The 15,395-nt window shown below is 42.5% G+C and overlaps 1 long non-coding RNA gene across 1 annotated transcript; it reads right to left on the reverse strand.

Moving 5' to 3' along the window:
* Window positions 1–1,815: 1,815 nt before the first annotated feature.
* Window positions 1,816–11,799, reverse strand: LOC114013408 (uncharacterized). Its single transcript, XR_008749143.1, has 4 exons — window positions 11,088–11,799; window positions 10,194–10,370; window positions 5,714–5,904; window positions 1,816–2,587 (listed from the first exon to the last, which is right to left on the reverse strand). It is a non-coding gene; the product is annotated as an uncharacterized LOC114013408 (long non-coding RNA).
* Between the last annotated feature and the right edge of the window lie 3,596 nt (window positions 11,800–15,395).

Here is a 15,395-nt window from a genome sequence, read left to right on the forward strand (position 1 = left end):
AAGGAATAGCCTGCTAACAAACAGTACAGCTCTGGGTAAATTAAGTTGAGCACTTGCATTCTGGGAATTTTTTCAAAAGTTTATCTTTAGAAACAGCTTTAAAAAAAATGTCCGAGCCTATCAACCGTGCTAGGCTCAGCAATAAGGAGAGGGATACAGATACATGCAAACTGACTTAAGTACTCTAAACAGGAGAAGGAGAAAGAAACACACTGAAACTTTGATCTCCAGAATAGTGCAATCAGCTTCCTTTCTGTATTGTATGTGAATTTATAAATAAGACTCATTATTGACTAAGGGAAGTTGATGCAATTCTCCAAGCAATGGGTCTTGAGATAAGAGTTTTGGCTACTGTATCTTCTGCTGGGCCGCTTACCTTTCCATTTTTGGCAGCACAACTGTTAAATTACTCCAGCAGTAAGCCCTTGAAACAGTTGATTTTCTGAAGGCTTAAGGAAAACACAGGTTGCAATATTTCCAAGTATTTGTAAGACATATCAGAGGTATGTGCATTAAAGAATTGTAAACATTTAAGCAGAAAGTGGTTTTAATTCTAGAGGAATATAGAGACTTTATTACTTTAAAATACAAAGGAAAGCCACTCGCCTCCTAGGTGCCCCCTGACTCACAAGCAGTTTCACAGAAGGCTTCTGGCGTATGAGCCAGTGTCCTCTAGTCTTCAGAAAGAAGTTACAGAGCAAGAGTGACTTCAGCTGACACTAGCCACCTGGGATCTCTGCAGCATTGCAGATGCTGTACATACCTTCCCCTGGTTCCTGTGTGACAACCTGCCCTGGACAAAGGGAGAAACTTGGCCTCAGTATCCAGGTATAGCATGTTAACGTTACACCCCTGAATCATGAAGGCACTCTGGTATCTGGGGGAAAAAAACCCAAACAAAACCTGTGGCAAATGCAAAACAGACAGAACCCAAAGGCTTTGAAGTGACAACCCAAACAAATAACACGTGTCAAATGTGCGTATACATATATACATGTATATAATATATACATATATATGTATATAATATATACATATATATGTATATGTATAAAGAGTGAACAAAAATGTGAGCTCTACAGCCTTATTTTTATAACCAATTCATGATTTTTATGCCTGTGGCTGGCAGTATGCACAGCTCCCTGCAGTAGCTGAAACTAGTGTCTAAGAGGCTTTGCAATACAAGCTGAAGAGGGCCATACACTGCTGGTCCAGAGTGAACAAGCAGCAGAGCTGCTCGCTGCTGCTCAGCCCAGCAGGGATCAGCAGCGGGGCTGCAGGCTGGGCCAGGCCAGCTGCACACAAGTCCCTGCATCAAGGTAGAATATCGTACCCATGGCCAGTTTGAAAAACTGTATTAAAAGTTCACTGTAATGGTCTTAATTGAGTTTTTAAAAGGGAAAGCACTGTATTTCTAGGGGGAATATTTAAGGAATGTAATTCAGGTAAATTTTGACAAATATTTGTAACATATTTCTAATGCTGGGATATATAGAATAGATGATAAGTTTCTTACCAGAGCAGACATAAAAAAAATTTATTTTATTTAACATGGCGCTCATATTCAGTCTCTTATATGTGGTGCTCCTGCTAGCTTCACACCTTTTGTCGTCTTATTTCGGGGTGGGGGGTGGGGGCGTGGGGAAAGTACTAAAGCATGCAGGCCCAAACCAGAAATGATGAATGAATAAATCACCTTGATGCATCTCACAAAAGATGAGCTCACAGACTTTGGCTTTAGGAGCTGATATTGCTGCATATCTACTGTCAGTTAAATTGACTTCTTTGATTAAACCTGTTCAACTAGTCCTGTTTAATTTTTTTAAAAAAATACAGTCATTTAAATGTTAATTAACTCTTTGAACTTCAACAGCTATATTGCTATTAACAAGTTAAAATATATACATGTACTAAATTTTTCCACTGTGTTTTATGAAGGTCGAGGGTTTAAACAGATCCTGGCAAGAAACAAACAAAAAATGGAAGATTCATTCAGATGTGGCATTCTTTCTTGAGAAAAGATTTCTAAAAACCAACTAGCATATATTCATCAATATTCATCGAGTTATGCATTTTCAGAAGTATTAGTAGTATTACAGCACAGCTTCAATGTGTATGTGTGATCCTCCCTAGGTATTGTTCATTGCTCAACTTTTCAAATTCTTGTTACAAACAATACCAACATAAAGTTAGTTTCATTAGAAGTAATTTCAGTAAATTAATCAGAACCCTTCAGGGCAGAATTTGCATGATTCATTTCCATGAATCTCTCTTACTTTCCTTCCCTACATTTTAAAAATCTGTCTGTACTCTGGCCATCACTTTATATGTGGATCATTTATAATATGACAACAAATTCATCTCCAGGTTCTTGGTTAAGCAGTTAGCAGCTAACAGCTGGAACACAAAAGGTGAAAGACTTAACATGAAAAATTTCAGTGAGCCAGTACCTGCAGACAGATAAGTGGCAAAGACAGTTGCATATTTCCAAGTCTTCTCTTTGTCTCTCTCCCCCATTTGTCTCCATTTCTCCCATTCGCCAGGCAGGATGAGCTGAGTCCAAACCAGGAGTTATGGGAATCAGAGGCTAATGGCAGACATGTCATTTAATTAAAGCAGGAAGGATAATTAGGATGATTTCTAGCCTAAACTATACTGAAAACTGAATTCATAATTAATTCTGGCCTTAGGCAGACCGCCAGTTTTCTGACACTTCATCTATGCTACATTTTAAATGCAGAATCATTGCTGGTGTTATTGGAATAGTCATCTGTTCCCTCCATGGGTACCTCGCTAATTTTCAAGTTTCAGATAGAAATCACGGGCATTCCCAAGCAATAAATGGGTCAGTGTTCCGAAACAAGTGACTCAGATATTTTAAAAAGAAAGTAGTTTTTCTGTTATGACTAATTCCCACGCAATGTTTATTTGTTCAGCACACAAAAGGAAACTACACTTTGTTCTCATAGAAAGCTAGCGCTGCTGCAAGACATCAGTACGTTAATGTTTCATAGTTCCGGTAGGGCAATTCAGGCAGCTCACAAATATTTTTCCCAGCCTGTGCAGAGCTGACCAGTCCCAGAGGGCTTTGACAAGGTTTTTAAGGCCAGAATTATACTGCTGTGCACACAACACATCTGGCATTTTTGTGGGCAGTAGATGGCAGGATTCTGGTTTAAGATTCCTTGTTGCTGAATACAGTGTTGAATAATAAATATATATATATATATATATATATATATATATATATATTCAGGTACCTGATACTAAACTGCATGAAATTGCTTCCCTCCTGCCAGATACGAGAGTCTCACTGCTGGAGCAAGCAGTTGTTTCGCTGGCCAAAAATGCACCTCACTAAAAACCTGACCTGAAAGCACCCTCTCTATCCACAAAACCAAAGATGTTTCATGTTCCCATGTGCTTTACATTTATGCCAACAGGCAACATGACTCTATTTACTTTTAAAGCATGCTTTCCCTTCAAAATTACTCCATTACTGACCTGGTCTGGATGGATCCCTCCTGCTATGACATCCAGAGCCACAGTGGTGCCCAAACCCACGTACTAGAAGACCCACAGACCTCAGCAGTGTGTAAAACTGAGCAGTGCTAGACTTGTTTTCCCTTTTTCTCACTTCATTTCTCTAAGATGAAGCTGTTGTTGTGTGGCTCAGAGGTTATTCCTGTGAAGTGTTAGCATTACTCATCTTAAACACACACATACTCCTGATGAAAGCACATGGCACGTGGCAGGAGGACCTTGCAGTGCGAAGGCGACTGGGGAACCAAGACTGAAAACCACACCGCAATCTAAAAAATAACCAATTCGCTTTCTTACTTCTCTGTTCCTTTCCTCTCTGCTATATATAAAAACATTACTCGGAGCACATTTCCCCTGTTGCGACCTTTGCCGGCATTGTGCTGGCCTTTTGGTGAAGCTGTGGTGGTGCCAGGCAGCTGGCTGTAAAGCAATTTCCTGTACTAGCTGAGTGCAGGCTCTGTGGAGGTGCAGCAACTGCCCCGTGTTTGCCTGCCGCTTCAGCACTGAGACACTGCGTGAGCTTTCACCCGAGAGAGGGAGAAAAAAAAAACAAACCCCAGATGGAGTCATGGAGCAGCTACTGATGGCCAAAAAAGCTGGGGCTGCTTTTGCAGGCTGAAGCAGACAGGCTGTAGGCAAGGCTAAACAGAAATCAGGAGGTCAGCACTGCATCCTCAAGCCTTGCTTCAAAGCTGAGGTTTTAAAACATTTTCAAGTTTAAAGAGGAGATATTTTTTTTTGTCTATGCAAACAGAAAAGCATAAAACCAGCATCAGCTGACGTGAAAACATCTTTTTCAGTAGTTCCAGTGGCTCACATAGGCTTCGAGTAGGGTGGGATGGGAAAAAACTTTCCTACTCAAGGTATCCGGAAACGTCTTAAATGTTCAGGCCACTAAAGCCTGTTTATAGACAGCTACTGAACCAGCCTCGCTCGCAGTTCCACCTGCCCCCTGCAGCCCTCAATCTAAGAAAGTCTAATTGATAAACGCACAGAATCTGGGGAGGCTTCTTATATTGCTTCAAAAGGAAACCTCAGGGAAAGGCCTTTCTCTAAATGCTTTCTTACCTACATGTTTACATTTTGATGAAGAAACTGTATAGGTCACCCAAACCGTAAACCTTGCCAATGGTGCTGCTGCTCTAGCGTTCCCTTGAAGCTGGGTTTTGCTTTCAAGTTCAAGATGAGATGATTTTCTCTTCCTGCACACAGCTGCCAACTGCTTCTTGAGCCTGCTCAAGGGCAGCACATTTCCTTCGCTGGGAGAGGGGAATTTCCGCTTTTCAAAGCACCAAGACCCTCCCCACACCCCAGTCTATCCCCTAGTTATTGTTATGCAGCCTCTCAGGAGACAAAAAAAATGTTAACTGCTAACTTGTTTGGCCTCTTTGCATTTATTCAGTTGCTTTGTTCATTAACTGTAGGTGTTTAGACCTTCCGGGAGGAAGAGTTAACATCAGCTCTTAACTGCAAAAGTGAGCCTGGCTTGGGTTTTCTTCCCTCTTCACTCCCCAGTTCTCAATAAATCAGCACCAGTGATTTCCACTGACTTTCCTTTGCAAAATGAGAGCCCTGCTAGTCTCTACAGACTTATGCCTACTTATCCTATTTCTTTTACCTTATATTTTATTAGCACAGTAGAGGTGGCACATGTGCTGAGCTGTTCCATTTTGGCTTTGCAGTACTGCTTTTCGTGTGCCTGCAAATAAACGGTTTCACACCTCCCAAAGGGCCAGGGAGGAACTGAGTCATACACTAGAGAGAAGTCTTCTTCAACTTGATAGTTAACAAATGATGCTAAACAAATCGGAGATTACAGGCTTATAAACATGTAAGAAACTGTTTATAAATACATAAGAAATTTTTAAGTGCAAACATATATGGACTATATATTGCACTAACCCATAGTATATAATAAATATAGAATTAATAACCATGTAATTATGCACAATTTTATAATTTATAATTACAGCATTTGTAATCTAAAATCCCGTTTATAATATATGCATAATAGAAACACTTCAGAAATTTTATAATAAAACTTCTACTTGGTAAAGCCAGCAATGAGCTTTCTCTGCAATTCTGGAAAGTACTTTTTGCTTGAAATCTACACAACACCGTTAAAATCTTAGTTTATAGTTTCAGCACATTCAACGTGTAAAAATTTTACCTATAAACAAGCATTTCCAGAAGCAACGTGTGTGGGCCTTATTGTTTTTCTCCTCAGACAGGAAAAGTATTGTACTGCAGGCATCCTCAGCAGCTGCTGTGGCAAGGGCGATTCTGAGATACGATCTTCAGCAGTCCTTTCTCCTAAGCTGCTGCAATTTAACCCATCTGAGAATGTGCCACAGTGCAGGTCTAAAATAACACACAAAAAGGAAGGGAAAAAGAAAGAAGGAAGAAAGAAAAGCACTTCAAGCTTTTAGTTTTTAAGCAGTTTTCCTCGTTTTGTTGCTCGTCTGCAAATTTCTTCCCACGCCTCTTTATCCCATAACAAAGTAGACAAACTTGCCTAACATCCACATTAGTGGCAGAGGAGTGGAGCTGAGCTTTGATGTTGTGCTTGGATCGGTGTAGCTTCATGTGGGGAGGAAAACAAACCCCGGGGTTTTTTTGCTTCACGCTCGGGGTGTAAGTGCTTGGCGGCGTGGCACAGCAGGGGACATCAGGAGGGAAGAAGCAGCACTGTGCCACCCCCAGAGCAGCATTACTGCAGCCACACCGCAAACATACAGACTAGTTTCCACACTGAAGTATTGAGGGGCTTGGATTCGGGACCATCTGTTTAGGGCCTGGAGGCTCCACACGTTAACAAGAGATTTGTTTTTCCTCAATGCAGCCTGTTACTTCTCAGTTAAAATACCTTTTAGAAATGTTCTCAAAGAAACCACTGACACTAAGATCACGGTGAGCTGCCTCTGATCTTCACCTTATGGTCTCAGGTTTACTGCAGGATTGTATGGGGGGTGGGGTGGTGGGAAATGGGACAAGGCAGAGAGGAGAAACTCTACAGTGAATTATACATCTTTTGTACAAAATGCGGCTAGGTTATTCACAGCTGTAGTACCCTTACAGTCTAGTTAGTCTATACCATCTAATCTATGATGTATTTGCTGTCTGGTATATATGATATAGAACAAAATAGGGGTAAAAACAACAAATACAGAGATCATTATGGAAGATTCTTTTTTCAGTAATGAGAATAAGACCGTCATCTAAACTGATGGAAGGTGGTGTCCTTCCTGTTGTGCTGGCAAGAAACACAGGAGCATTAACTGTATCTGATAGGACACCAAGGCTTTGGGCTACTCCATGCCTCACTGGTGTTACTATAATTTCACATTCCTGTGGAGTACATATCTCAAATGCTATAGTTTATGTGTGATTATTACTGAGGCAGATACCAACAGCCCCCTCACCTATCTACTTTAAGTGCTTACACTGAAGTCCCGCCATGCTGACTGGCTCCCTGTGGACGTTAGCTACTCCAGGCCAGGAGCTTATTTTAGGGATGAACAGCCAACACAGTGTTCACAGCATAAAAAAAAGGCTTAGAGAAGTTATCCTGGTTTCTTCCCTTTCCTTCATTCAAAGCTACTCCTCTCAGCTGTCCCTTTACACCCTTCTGTACTTAAGCCCTCTGACAAGTGATGGGCGATGCAAAGCACTAGCATGCATGGCAGTCCAGTCTGCATGAGTGCAGTGTTGTGCTCCTTCCCAAAAGAACATCCTGTAGTGGACAATGACAACTAAGTCACCTCCACAGTTTTCAGCCCAACCAAACTGGAGGACTCTGCAGAAGCACATTGTTACGGGGCTTTTGGTAGACCAAGGGGAGTGATTTGCAAGCCCGAACTGATGGCTCTGAGCTGAGGACTCACTGGGCATGGGGGAGGATGTTAGGATCCAGCTGAGCAGGCGTCTTCCCACTGCTGCAGCCAACTCTTCCTCTCCTGTGCTTTCTGAGGCCCCTTTGAAAATATCTTTCAGGGAGGCAGAAGAAAGAAAAACATTTATGCCACAGTTTACTTGTCCTGGTATCTTGACAACCCCAGGAATTGTTCTGACTTAAAAAAAAAAAAAAGGCTTTGATTCACGAGCTTGATAAATTATTTTTATCTAGTGCTTACACAAAGTTTCCTGTAAATTTTGCCTATTGAAATTGCAGCAGCAAATTCAGTCTGTTACAGGTTCAGTGGCCATTCCAACTCTCCCTCCAAAAAGCTTTCATTACTAATCCTTGCAGGAAAATGTCTATCACTGGATAAACCCACACAATTCAGTGACTGCAGAATTTACATTTTATCTGAACCAGAGTGAGATGACTGCACAATATGCTTTCTGAACCCTGCATCTACCATACTCTCAATACGTGTATTTCTTTCTTCTCTGCTTTGAGGAAGCCATCTGAATGCCATCTCAAGCCACCCTTGAGACAGACACACACACAGGGGGATAATACTTGGTAAACCTATTTTTCCACATTCTAGCTGAAAATTAGGATTTATTTGTATTGCACATCTAACAAGCTGATAACTACAGTCCTGGCATGAGTTAAAAAAGGTTGCCCTGTGCCAGTGTTACAGATATATTATTATCTAAAGGGTACTTCTCAGTGTTAAAACAGCCACAGAGTTTGCTTTTTTAAAAGATGTACCTGGGGACAAGAGATGGGCTCCAAGGGGGTTTGTCTCCAACCCCAATGTCCGCAGTAGCCTTCAGGGCACATGAAGCAGCAGGTTGGCCGAGGGGTGTGCTCCCTCTGTTCTTGGATTCACTCCCCTCAAAAAAAAACCCAAAAAACCCAACAAAAAAAACAAACAGCTGAAACAGCATTTCACGTGTGTATGCATGAAGCCAACCTGTAAACCTCAGAGCCGTGGGAAGGAAAGTTTTTGCACCATTAACAGTCCTCTATGTCAAAATACCACACAGCACTGAGAGAGTTCAAGGTAAATCATGTTTTTATCCACAAAAGTCCTGAGCAGCACTCCTCCACAGCAACCTCACATACAAAACCAGAGAGGAAAATGCACTCAGAGCGCAAGGGACCATTTCCCTGTGGTAAATGCATGTTAGAGCATGCACTGTGAACACGAGGTTTCTGGTTTGAGGCGCTGCAATTAGACCTCAGGAAAGCAAAGCAATCAGTGTAGGCTCTGAACTCTTACACTAGATGTGTATTAAAAACATTGCAATTAGCATGCCAATTATCTGTGATAAAAATGGCCTGTAAAGCCTCTATCCCTGACTTTTCCTAGGGGGGAGGGGAAAAAAATACAGTACTCTCCAGCAACTTGCTAGGCTTTGCTTATATCTCACTGTATTCAACTTTTTTTCCCCAGTTTTCAATGGAAGTACAAGCCACTGCTTCAAGATACAGAGTTCTGAACAAAAGGCTCACATTTCTTCATTCTCCTTTGTGTTTTTCTTGCAGTCGCTGGCAGATCACCCAAGGTTCATTGGCTGAGAAGGCAACACTACGTTACAAAGCACCTTGATGTGGCGGCCGCCAAGGTGTAGCCCAGGATACCCTCCCCACAGTGGCTCCCAGTGCATCCCTGAGCTCAATTTCAAAGCCAGGAGCCTGCGGGTGCCCCCGTCTAATGAAAACAGGGTGAGAGACAGTGAGGTGAGTACAGAGAGAGCATGAGTGTGTGTGTGTGTGTGTGCGCCTGTGTACACAGGTGTGTTTGGTGGCCAGGAGCTGTGCTGTCTTCCCCAGCATGCAGCTGTGACCTTGTCCTGGCCTCCTTTAGATGGCATTCTTGGCCTTATGCCCCACTTACCCAAGTAAACCCAGGCCTGATTTACTTGATGTTGGTTTTAAAGAGTCTGTGCAAAATAAAAATCTTGAGACTGAGGCAGTTCCCATACCTGCTGTCTCTCCCTCCCCACCCTTGTTCGTGGGAAATAACTTAATCTCTTGATCTGATGCTTCTTTTGTGGTCTCTTCCTTCCCCATTTTGTGACCTGTACCTGATGCTGCCTCCAAGAGCAAAGACTGCACTTGCTGTGCCACAGCACTGGTATGTTATTAACCATATTACACTTCTGCAATGTGAGTTTAATAAACTGAAATGCAAAAATATTTCTCTACCATTTAACAAGACTGATTTCAAGCTGCAGTAATAAGAGATCTTGATTTTTATCTGTGAGTTCAGCATTATGAAAGTTGCTATTTGCACATAGGCTAATTCACATATGAAGACACTGAGCAGCACGGAAAAGATTGATTTTGTGCTTACTAGATTCACTGTCAGCTTCCAGATAAGGCAGAAAGCTGGGAAAGCTGCTTTGCCTGGTAAATCAGAGGTACTAATTGGATACGCTCTTTCATCAGGAAAGAGCATCCAGTTCTGAGCATTGCACTGTGAACAAGCAGATAAGTTTTAATCTGGAGAGAATTCATAAAACCACCAACCTTGGGGACCCCAAGGGAGCAGATCTCATCAGAAGCTGCAAGTGACGCACAAGTCAAAAGCTACCGTATAAATGTTGTATAAAATACAAATTTTCTGAAAGTCCAGGAGACTCCAAGGGCACTAACAGAGTGAGTTGTTGTGAACTCAATGGAGAAACCCCAGCCACCATTAATGCCCCTAACAAAGTGATCCTGAGGTTGCTCTGACCTACATTGCTCTTACCAGCCGTGCTGCAGCTTCAATCACTCTCCGCAGAAGTGAGCGCACAGTCCTCGCCTCTTGCAGCAGCAACAGCCGACGCAGCATCATTAGCAGGTCTGGCAGCCCACAGAGAAGTAATTACGTGCATTATGAAGTAGTGACAGCGATGACAGGCTCAGAAGGCAGTCCCATAATCAACTGAACGTATAGATAAGAACAATAATGGATACGGTAACTCTGAGGAAGATAACAAGCGGGTTTTTGAAATATGCTTCAAGGAATAGAAAGATCAACTCAGATAGGAGGGAATCAAAATGGCATTTCTTTTAATTCCAGTTCAACCTCAGCTATAATCTATACAGTCAGGGTTAGGCCCAATTCAGACTACCAACAGACACCCTCCCCCCTCCCCCCCCCCCCCCGCCCCAGCACAGTGCCTCATGTATGGAATGGAGCTATATCACTTCAGACCTCAATTTCACTAGAAATATTTTAAAATATGAAATTATATAAAGTTCTGAACATGTTCAAAAGTGAGATTTTCTGTAGACCATTTTTGTGTTGCTACTGCTGTGATTGAATCTTAGACCCAAGGGGCAGAATGATGATTTAAAACTTGATTATTGAAACGTATACTTTATAGGAGATTTTTAAAGTATTGACAGTCTTCAGAAAATGGAAAGTTTTAACATACTGGAAGTTATATATAAAAAAACTAGTAGCATCGCTTTAACGTTACACCTGTGGCCTCATCAACTGCACTTGGTAGCAAGTTGTGCATGTTCTGATTTCAGGGTGAGATGCAGCATTTTATGCTAAATTCTGAAGCCCATCAGCTTTCATCATATTCCATTTACAGTGGATACTCCTAGACAAACATGCAGAAAACAAGCATCGGCTGTTTGCAGTACTTACCTTATAAAAAAGGAACAGACAATAATGGCATCCCTATAGACTTTCTGTGTGGAGAAACACCTACAGTCCTCTGTAGATTTATGGTCATTTACTGCTTGCTTTCCTCCCCTCCCTCAAAATAAGCAGCATGCACTTTGATGCCATGTATTTAAATTCTTACAATTCCAACAACGAGGGCAGGATCTTCCCAGCAACAGGGCTTTTTTCCCGTCCAAAGTATTATGCAATTTAAAAAATAAAATTAAATTAAACTTAAAAAAATCTCTGGTTCGAGTTCAGTCAGTTGGATAAAATTCAGATCGTTCCCTATCACAGCATGTGTGGAACCTGGGCAGGACACTGGACGTAACAAACGCACCGCTAACCTGCGCATGGGCACCAGCTATACACCCAGGACTCCCACACTGTTTCTGCACCTGGGCTGCTGGCCTGTGTGAAGTCAGACCCTCTTCCACAGGACCCAGATTAAAAAGGACTTCACTACTGAAAGCAGAAGAGATGTTGAATATGGAAACTGCGATTCAGGTTCAGTAAGAGTTCATGTAAAGCACCAGTTTAGTTTTCCAGGTGGAGCCAGACACAATGCGGAGTCAAGCCCTTTTCGGAAAGAAACGATTTAGCTGGGGTTTGTGAGGCTGTGCCAAGCAGATGCCCATGCTTGGGACGCGGTGCAAAGGTTTGCAGCGGCGTTTCCAACTTCATTCAGCTCTTGCTCGCTCCCAAGACAAGCTGGTAGCATCTGAAAGGTGGGGAGGAAACGGCCAGGGCTTTTATTTGGGTTTTGGGTGGGTTGGTGTTTTTTTTTTTTTTTTTTTTTTTTTTTTTTGACGCTCTAGCAGATGAAAGCCTTTGGCAGAGTACATAGCTTGCTGTCCCAGCAGCATGGTTTCTGTGCTTCAGATCGTTTCCTGTGTGCTGCCACAGTCAGCCCGTTAATTTCTCCGTGTTTAGTGCTGAAGTGCTTGCCATGCAGCAAGGATTTTTGTCAAAAACAAATGAAGTTTCAGTAAGCTGTCAGGAATCAAAGCCCAGACGGTAGAGCAAGAGTTAGTTTAAAATAAAATATTGGATCATTTAGGTCAACATTAGGCTCCTTTATGTTCTTTGTTCCTCTGTTCCAAAACAGATCCTGGCGTAACGTCCCCAAAGTGTAATATACTATATCAGAGCATCAGTCCTACTGAGTTACCTCAATAAAAAACTCAGACGCTACTTAGGATCAAATTCTGGTCTGTTAAAATAGTCTGAGTTGTGCAGGGTTTATGCTGCTGCAGCTTTGAAACATAACACAGGAAACCGTTTCATTTATGTATCACCAAGACCACGTGCAACAGGTTTCACAAAGCTTTGTCAGCTCTTTGCTGTATAATGTCTTTATCGTTTCCTGCTGTAGAGAATAAATTACATGTACAAATGGCTCTTGCAACTCCACAGATAAAAGGTAAACAGCATTTTTATGACGGCTTTGATTTATTCACCAACGGTATGTTTACTTGCCAAATTATTATGCAGTACAGCAGAAGGCCCATCTAGCTAATTTAGTCTTTCACTAATATAATTATAAAATTTATGTATATATTTGCTATACTGATCTGAAACAGTGAACCTAAAGAGTGTCTGTGCAGGTCTACCATGCCAAGTTAAAATTTTCCCAGTGGATTTTTTTTTTTCCAATTGCTTTATTATACATAATACATTTAATGCCATTTTAGATAAAATATGCAGTGCGCACATTTGGGTCTTCAAAAGACATCAGCATCAGACAGTGCTGCTTTGAATTTTATGATAAAACAGCTACGGACACAACTGCTTCTCGTTTATCACCGACATTGTATATGAAGGAATGTTTAACTGAATGTATCTTTTTACGTTACCTCCAGAAGAGTGAATCCCTTCTATGTTTAAAAAGCAGATGTTGTGTCCTTTCTCATGACATGTGAAATTCAGATAACCCTGTATCTTTTCTGGTGGGAGCCTTTGGGGAGCACAAAGCAGAGTTTTGCTTCTTTAGCTTAAATCACTGAACGTTAGTCTAAAAAGTATCTTCTTTCAGCAGTTAAAATAAGCCAAGTGCCCAGTGGTGAAATACAATTCTCCAAACTTGCATGGTTATTTGACGGGTTTTCACAGCAGCGTTGGTTCAAGAGTGATTTTGCATTACACCCGTTCTCTCTTCTATGCATCCGCATCAATGACTTTAACCTCTGAGAGGCGGCACACATATGGATGAGCGCCAGGGAAACACACATGCAGCTGAAGATGTGCTTGGTGTTCTTCAGATATCTCCTTTTGCTTGCATTGCTCCTTGCTGAGGACATGCTGCTTGCTTTGACAGCGTCCCAGTGAAAAATACTGAAATTACCGGACCTGACTAGGGAAACATGTTCACGTGGTTCAGCTATTTTTCATCTGTGCTAGACCACAAAGACAGGTGACTTCAGCAGGGCTGAGATGTTCTAGGACTGACACTGACTCAGGGAAAACAAATCCTTAAAATAAATAAATAAATAAATAAAAATCAGTGAGTTTACTCCATGATATTTAAAGCAAAGAATTAAACTTGTAAAGTGAATTACAGAGAAATTCTAGCTGGAACAAACCCAAAGAGTGCCTCATCCAACCTCTGGCTCAAACCGGGGTCAGCTGTAAGGTCAAGCCTACTTACTAAGAGCTTTAAATGTCCTTGATATTGCATTTTAAATAGGTCAGTAAGACATTCTTTAGCGCCTGCACGAGTACCCAGCTAGCCCATCTATTATCACCGAAAACGCTGCAGCTGTAAACCTTGCCAGCAGATGCCACTACAGGAAAGGTGTTATAAAATACATGGACGAGTCAAGATGAAGACTTTTCGTTCCTTGGTATGTCTTGGTACCTACCCAGCAACTTCACAGAATCACTTAAATCAGAAGCTGGTCATGGGAATAAAATCCCCCAAACCCTGCACCACCACCTTTCCTCCCAGAGGACTGAGTTTCCTTGGGTTAGCACAGAAACAAACCCACAGCATTGCAAACCATGAAAGTATTGCTTGATGGAAGCAGAAAGGCTGGACGGGGCAGATACTGATCACTCACTGGCTGTAACCCACCCTGGCAGATACTGAGGGGCACGACAGAAACCTCAAGCAACAGCCACACTTGGAGCATCCTGCCCGCAGTCTGCACTGCCTGAACCCGCAGAGACCTGCTGGTGCTGAAGCAGAGATGCTCCTTATGGAGTCCATAAGGAAGGGACTAGAAAAGGGCTTGGGTTTTCTTTTTGAAGTTTCACCATAAACCGTTGCTTCTTGATAGAAGAAGCCTGGCTGGGCAGAGGCATTGAAAGGCAGCAATCAGCCAGCACCAGCAGCCATGTTCAGGGAAGATCAGGCTCCACCTCAGTTGGAATGTTTTCTTGGTCTGGTCTCTGTTTGGTGCTCAGTTTCTGAACATCCATACACTTTTCAGACAAGGAAAGAGCAGTGCTATTACTGGAAAACTGGCCAGACAACACATGTCTGTCCGTGAAGAGGCTGTGGGGAACCAGTGGAAGAACCCATCTGCTTTTCTTGGCTTACATTAGCTAGAGACAGTTACTCAGAGATAGAAGACCAGCTGCCAGTTAGGCAGCCTGAGACACCTGATAAGGCTCAACACACCATGCTGGGGCCCGACAGTGGCGGCTTATGACTTATCCAAGCAGCAGCTCACCAAAGCAGCAAGGCAGGCACAACACCACACCCTGACCTCCCACAGTTGCCTGAGGATCTTGGGATTATTTTTTTAAATGAAACTTATGGTTACAAAGGTGACATGGAGAAGGTGGGAGGGAGATCACATACGGTGGGTCGTGTATAAGAACGGTTGAGTGAGATGGAGGTGGACCTTCAAATCGCAGAACAACAGTTAAGGTATTACCACTTCTGAAGACAGCTGTGGTATGCACAGGAAGGCAAGAAAACACATCTATAATGGCTTTACTTAGAAGGGGCAGTAGGAACAAGGCAGACTCTTAAACAAAAAACATGGCATTTACATGGTTCCTGGACATCCTATGAACTAAAGAAGCCCACCAGCTTCTGGAGAGATGGAGGGGAACACAGGAGAAAAGCACTCTCCTCCCAGGGGCGACAAAGTCTCCCCTGGGCTTCTGGGTTTCTTGGAAGGGAATTTCTCCACTCATGATGCCCTAGGGGAAGGAGGCACATCCACAGGAGTCCACTCCTTGTTTAATGAGTCTCTGTCTTCCTGTGTGGTCTCACTGATCTCAAGTTGAAGGACAGAAACCTACTTACAATAGCATCCAAACCACCAGCTGTGCAGCAGT

Source organism: Falco peregrinus, chromosome 11, assembly GCF_023634155.1.
Source record: "Falco peregrinus isolate bFalPer1 chromosome 11, bFalPer1.pri, whole genome shotgun sequence".
Taxonomy (NCBI): domain Eukaryota; kingdom Metazoa; phylum Chordata; class Aves; order Falconiformes; family Falconidae; genus Falco; species Falco peregrinus.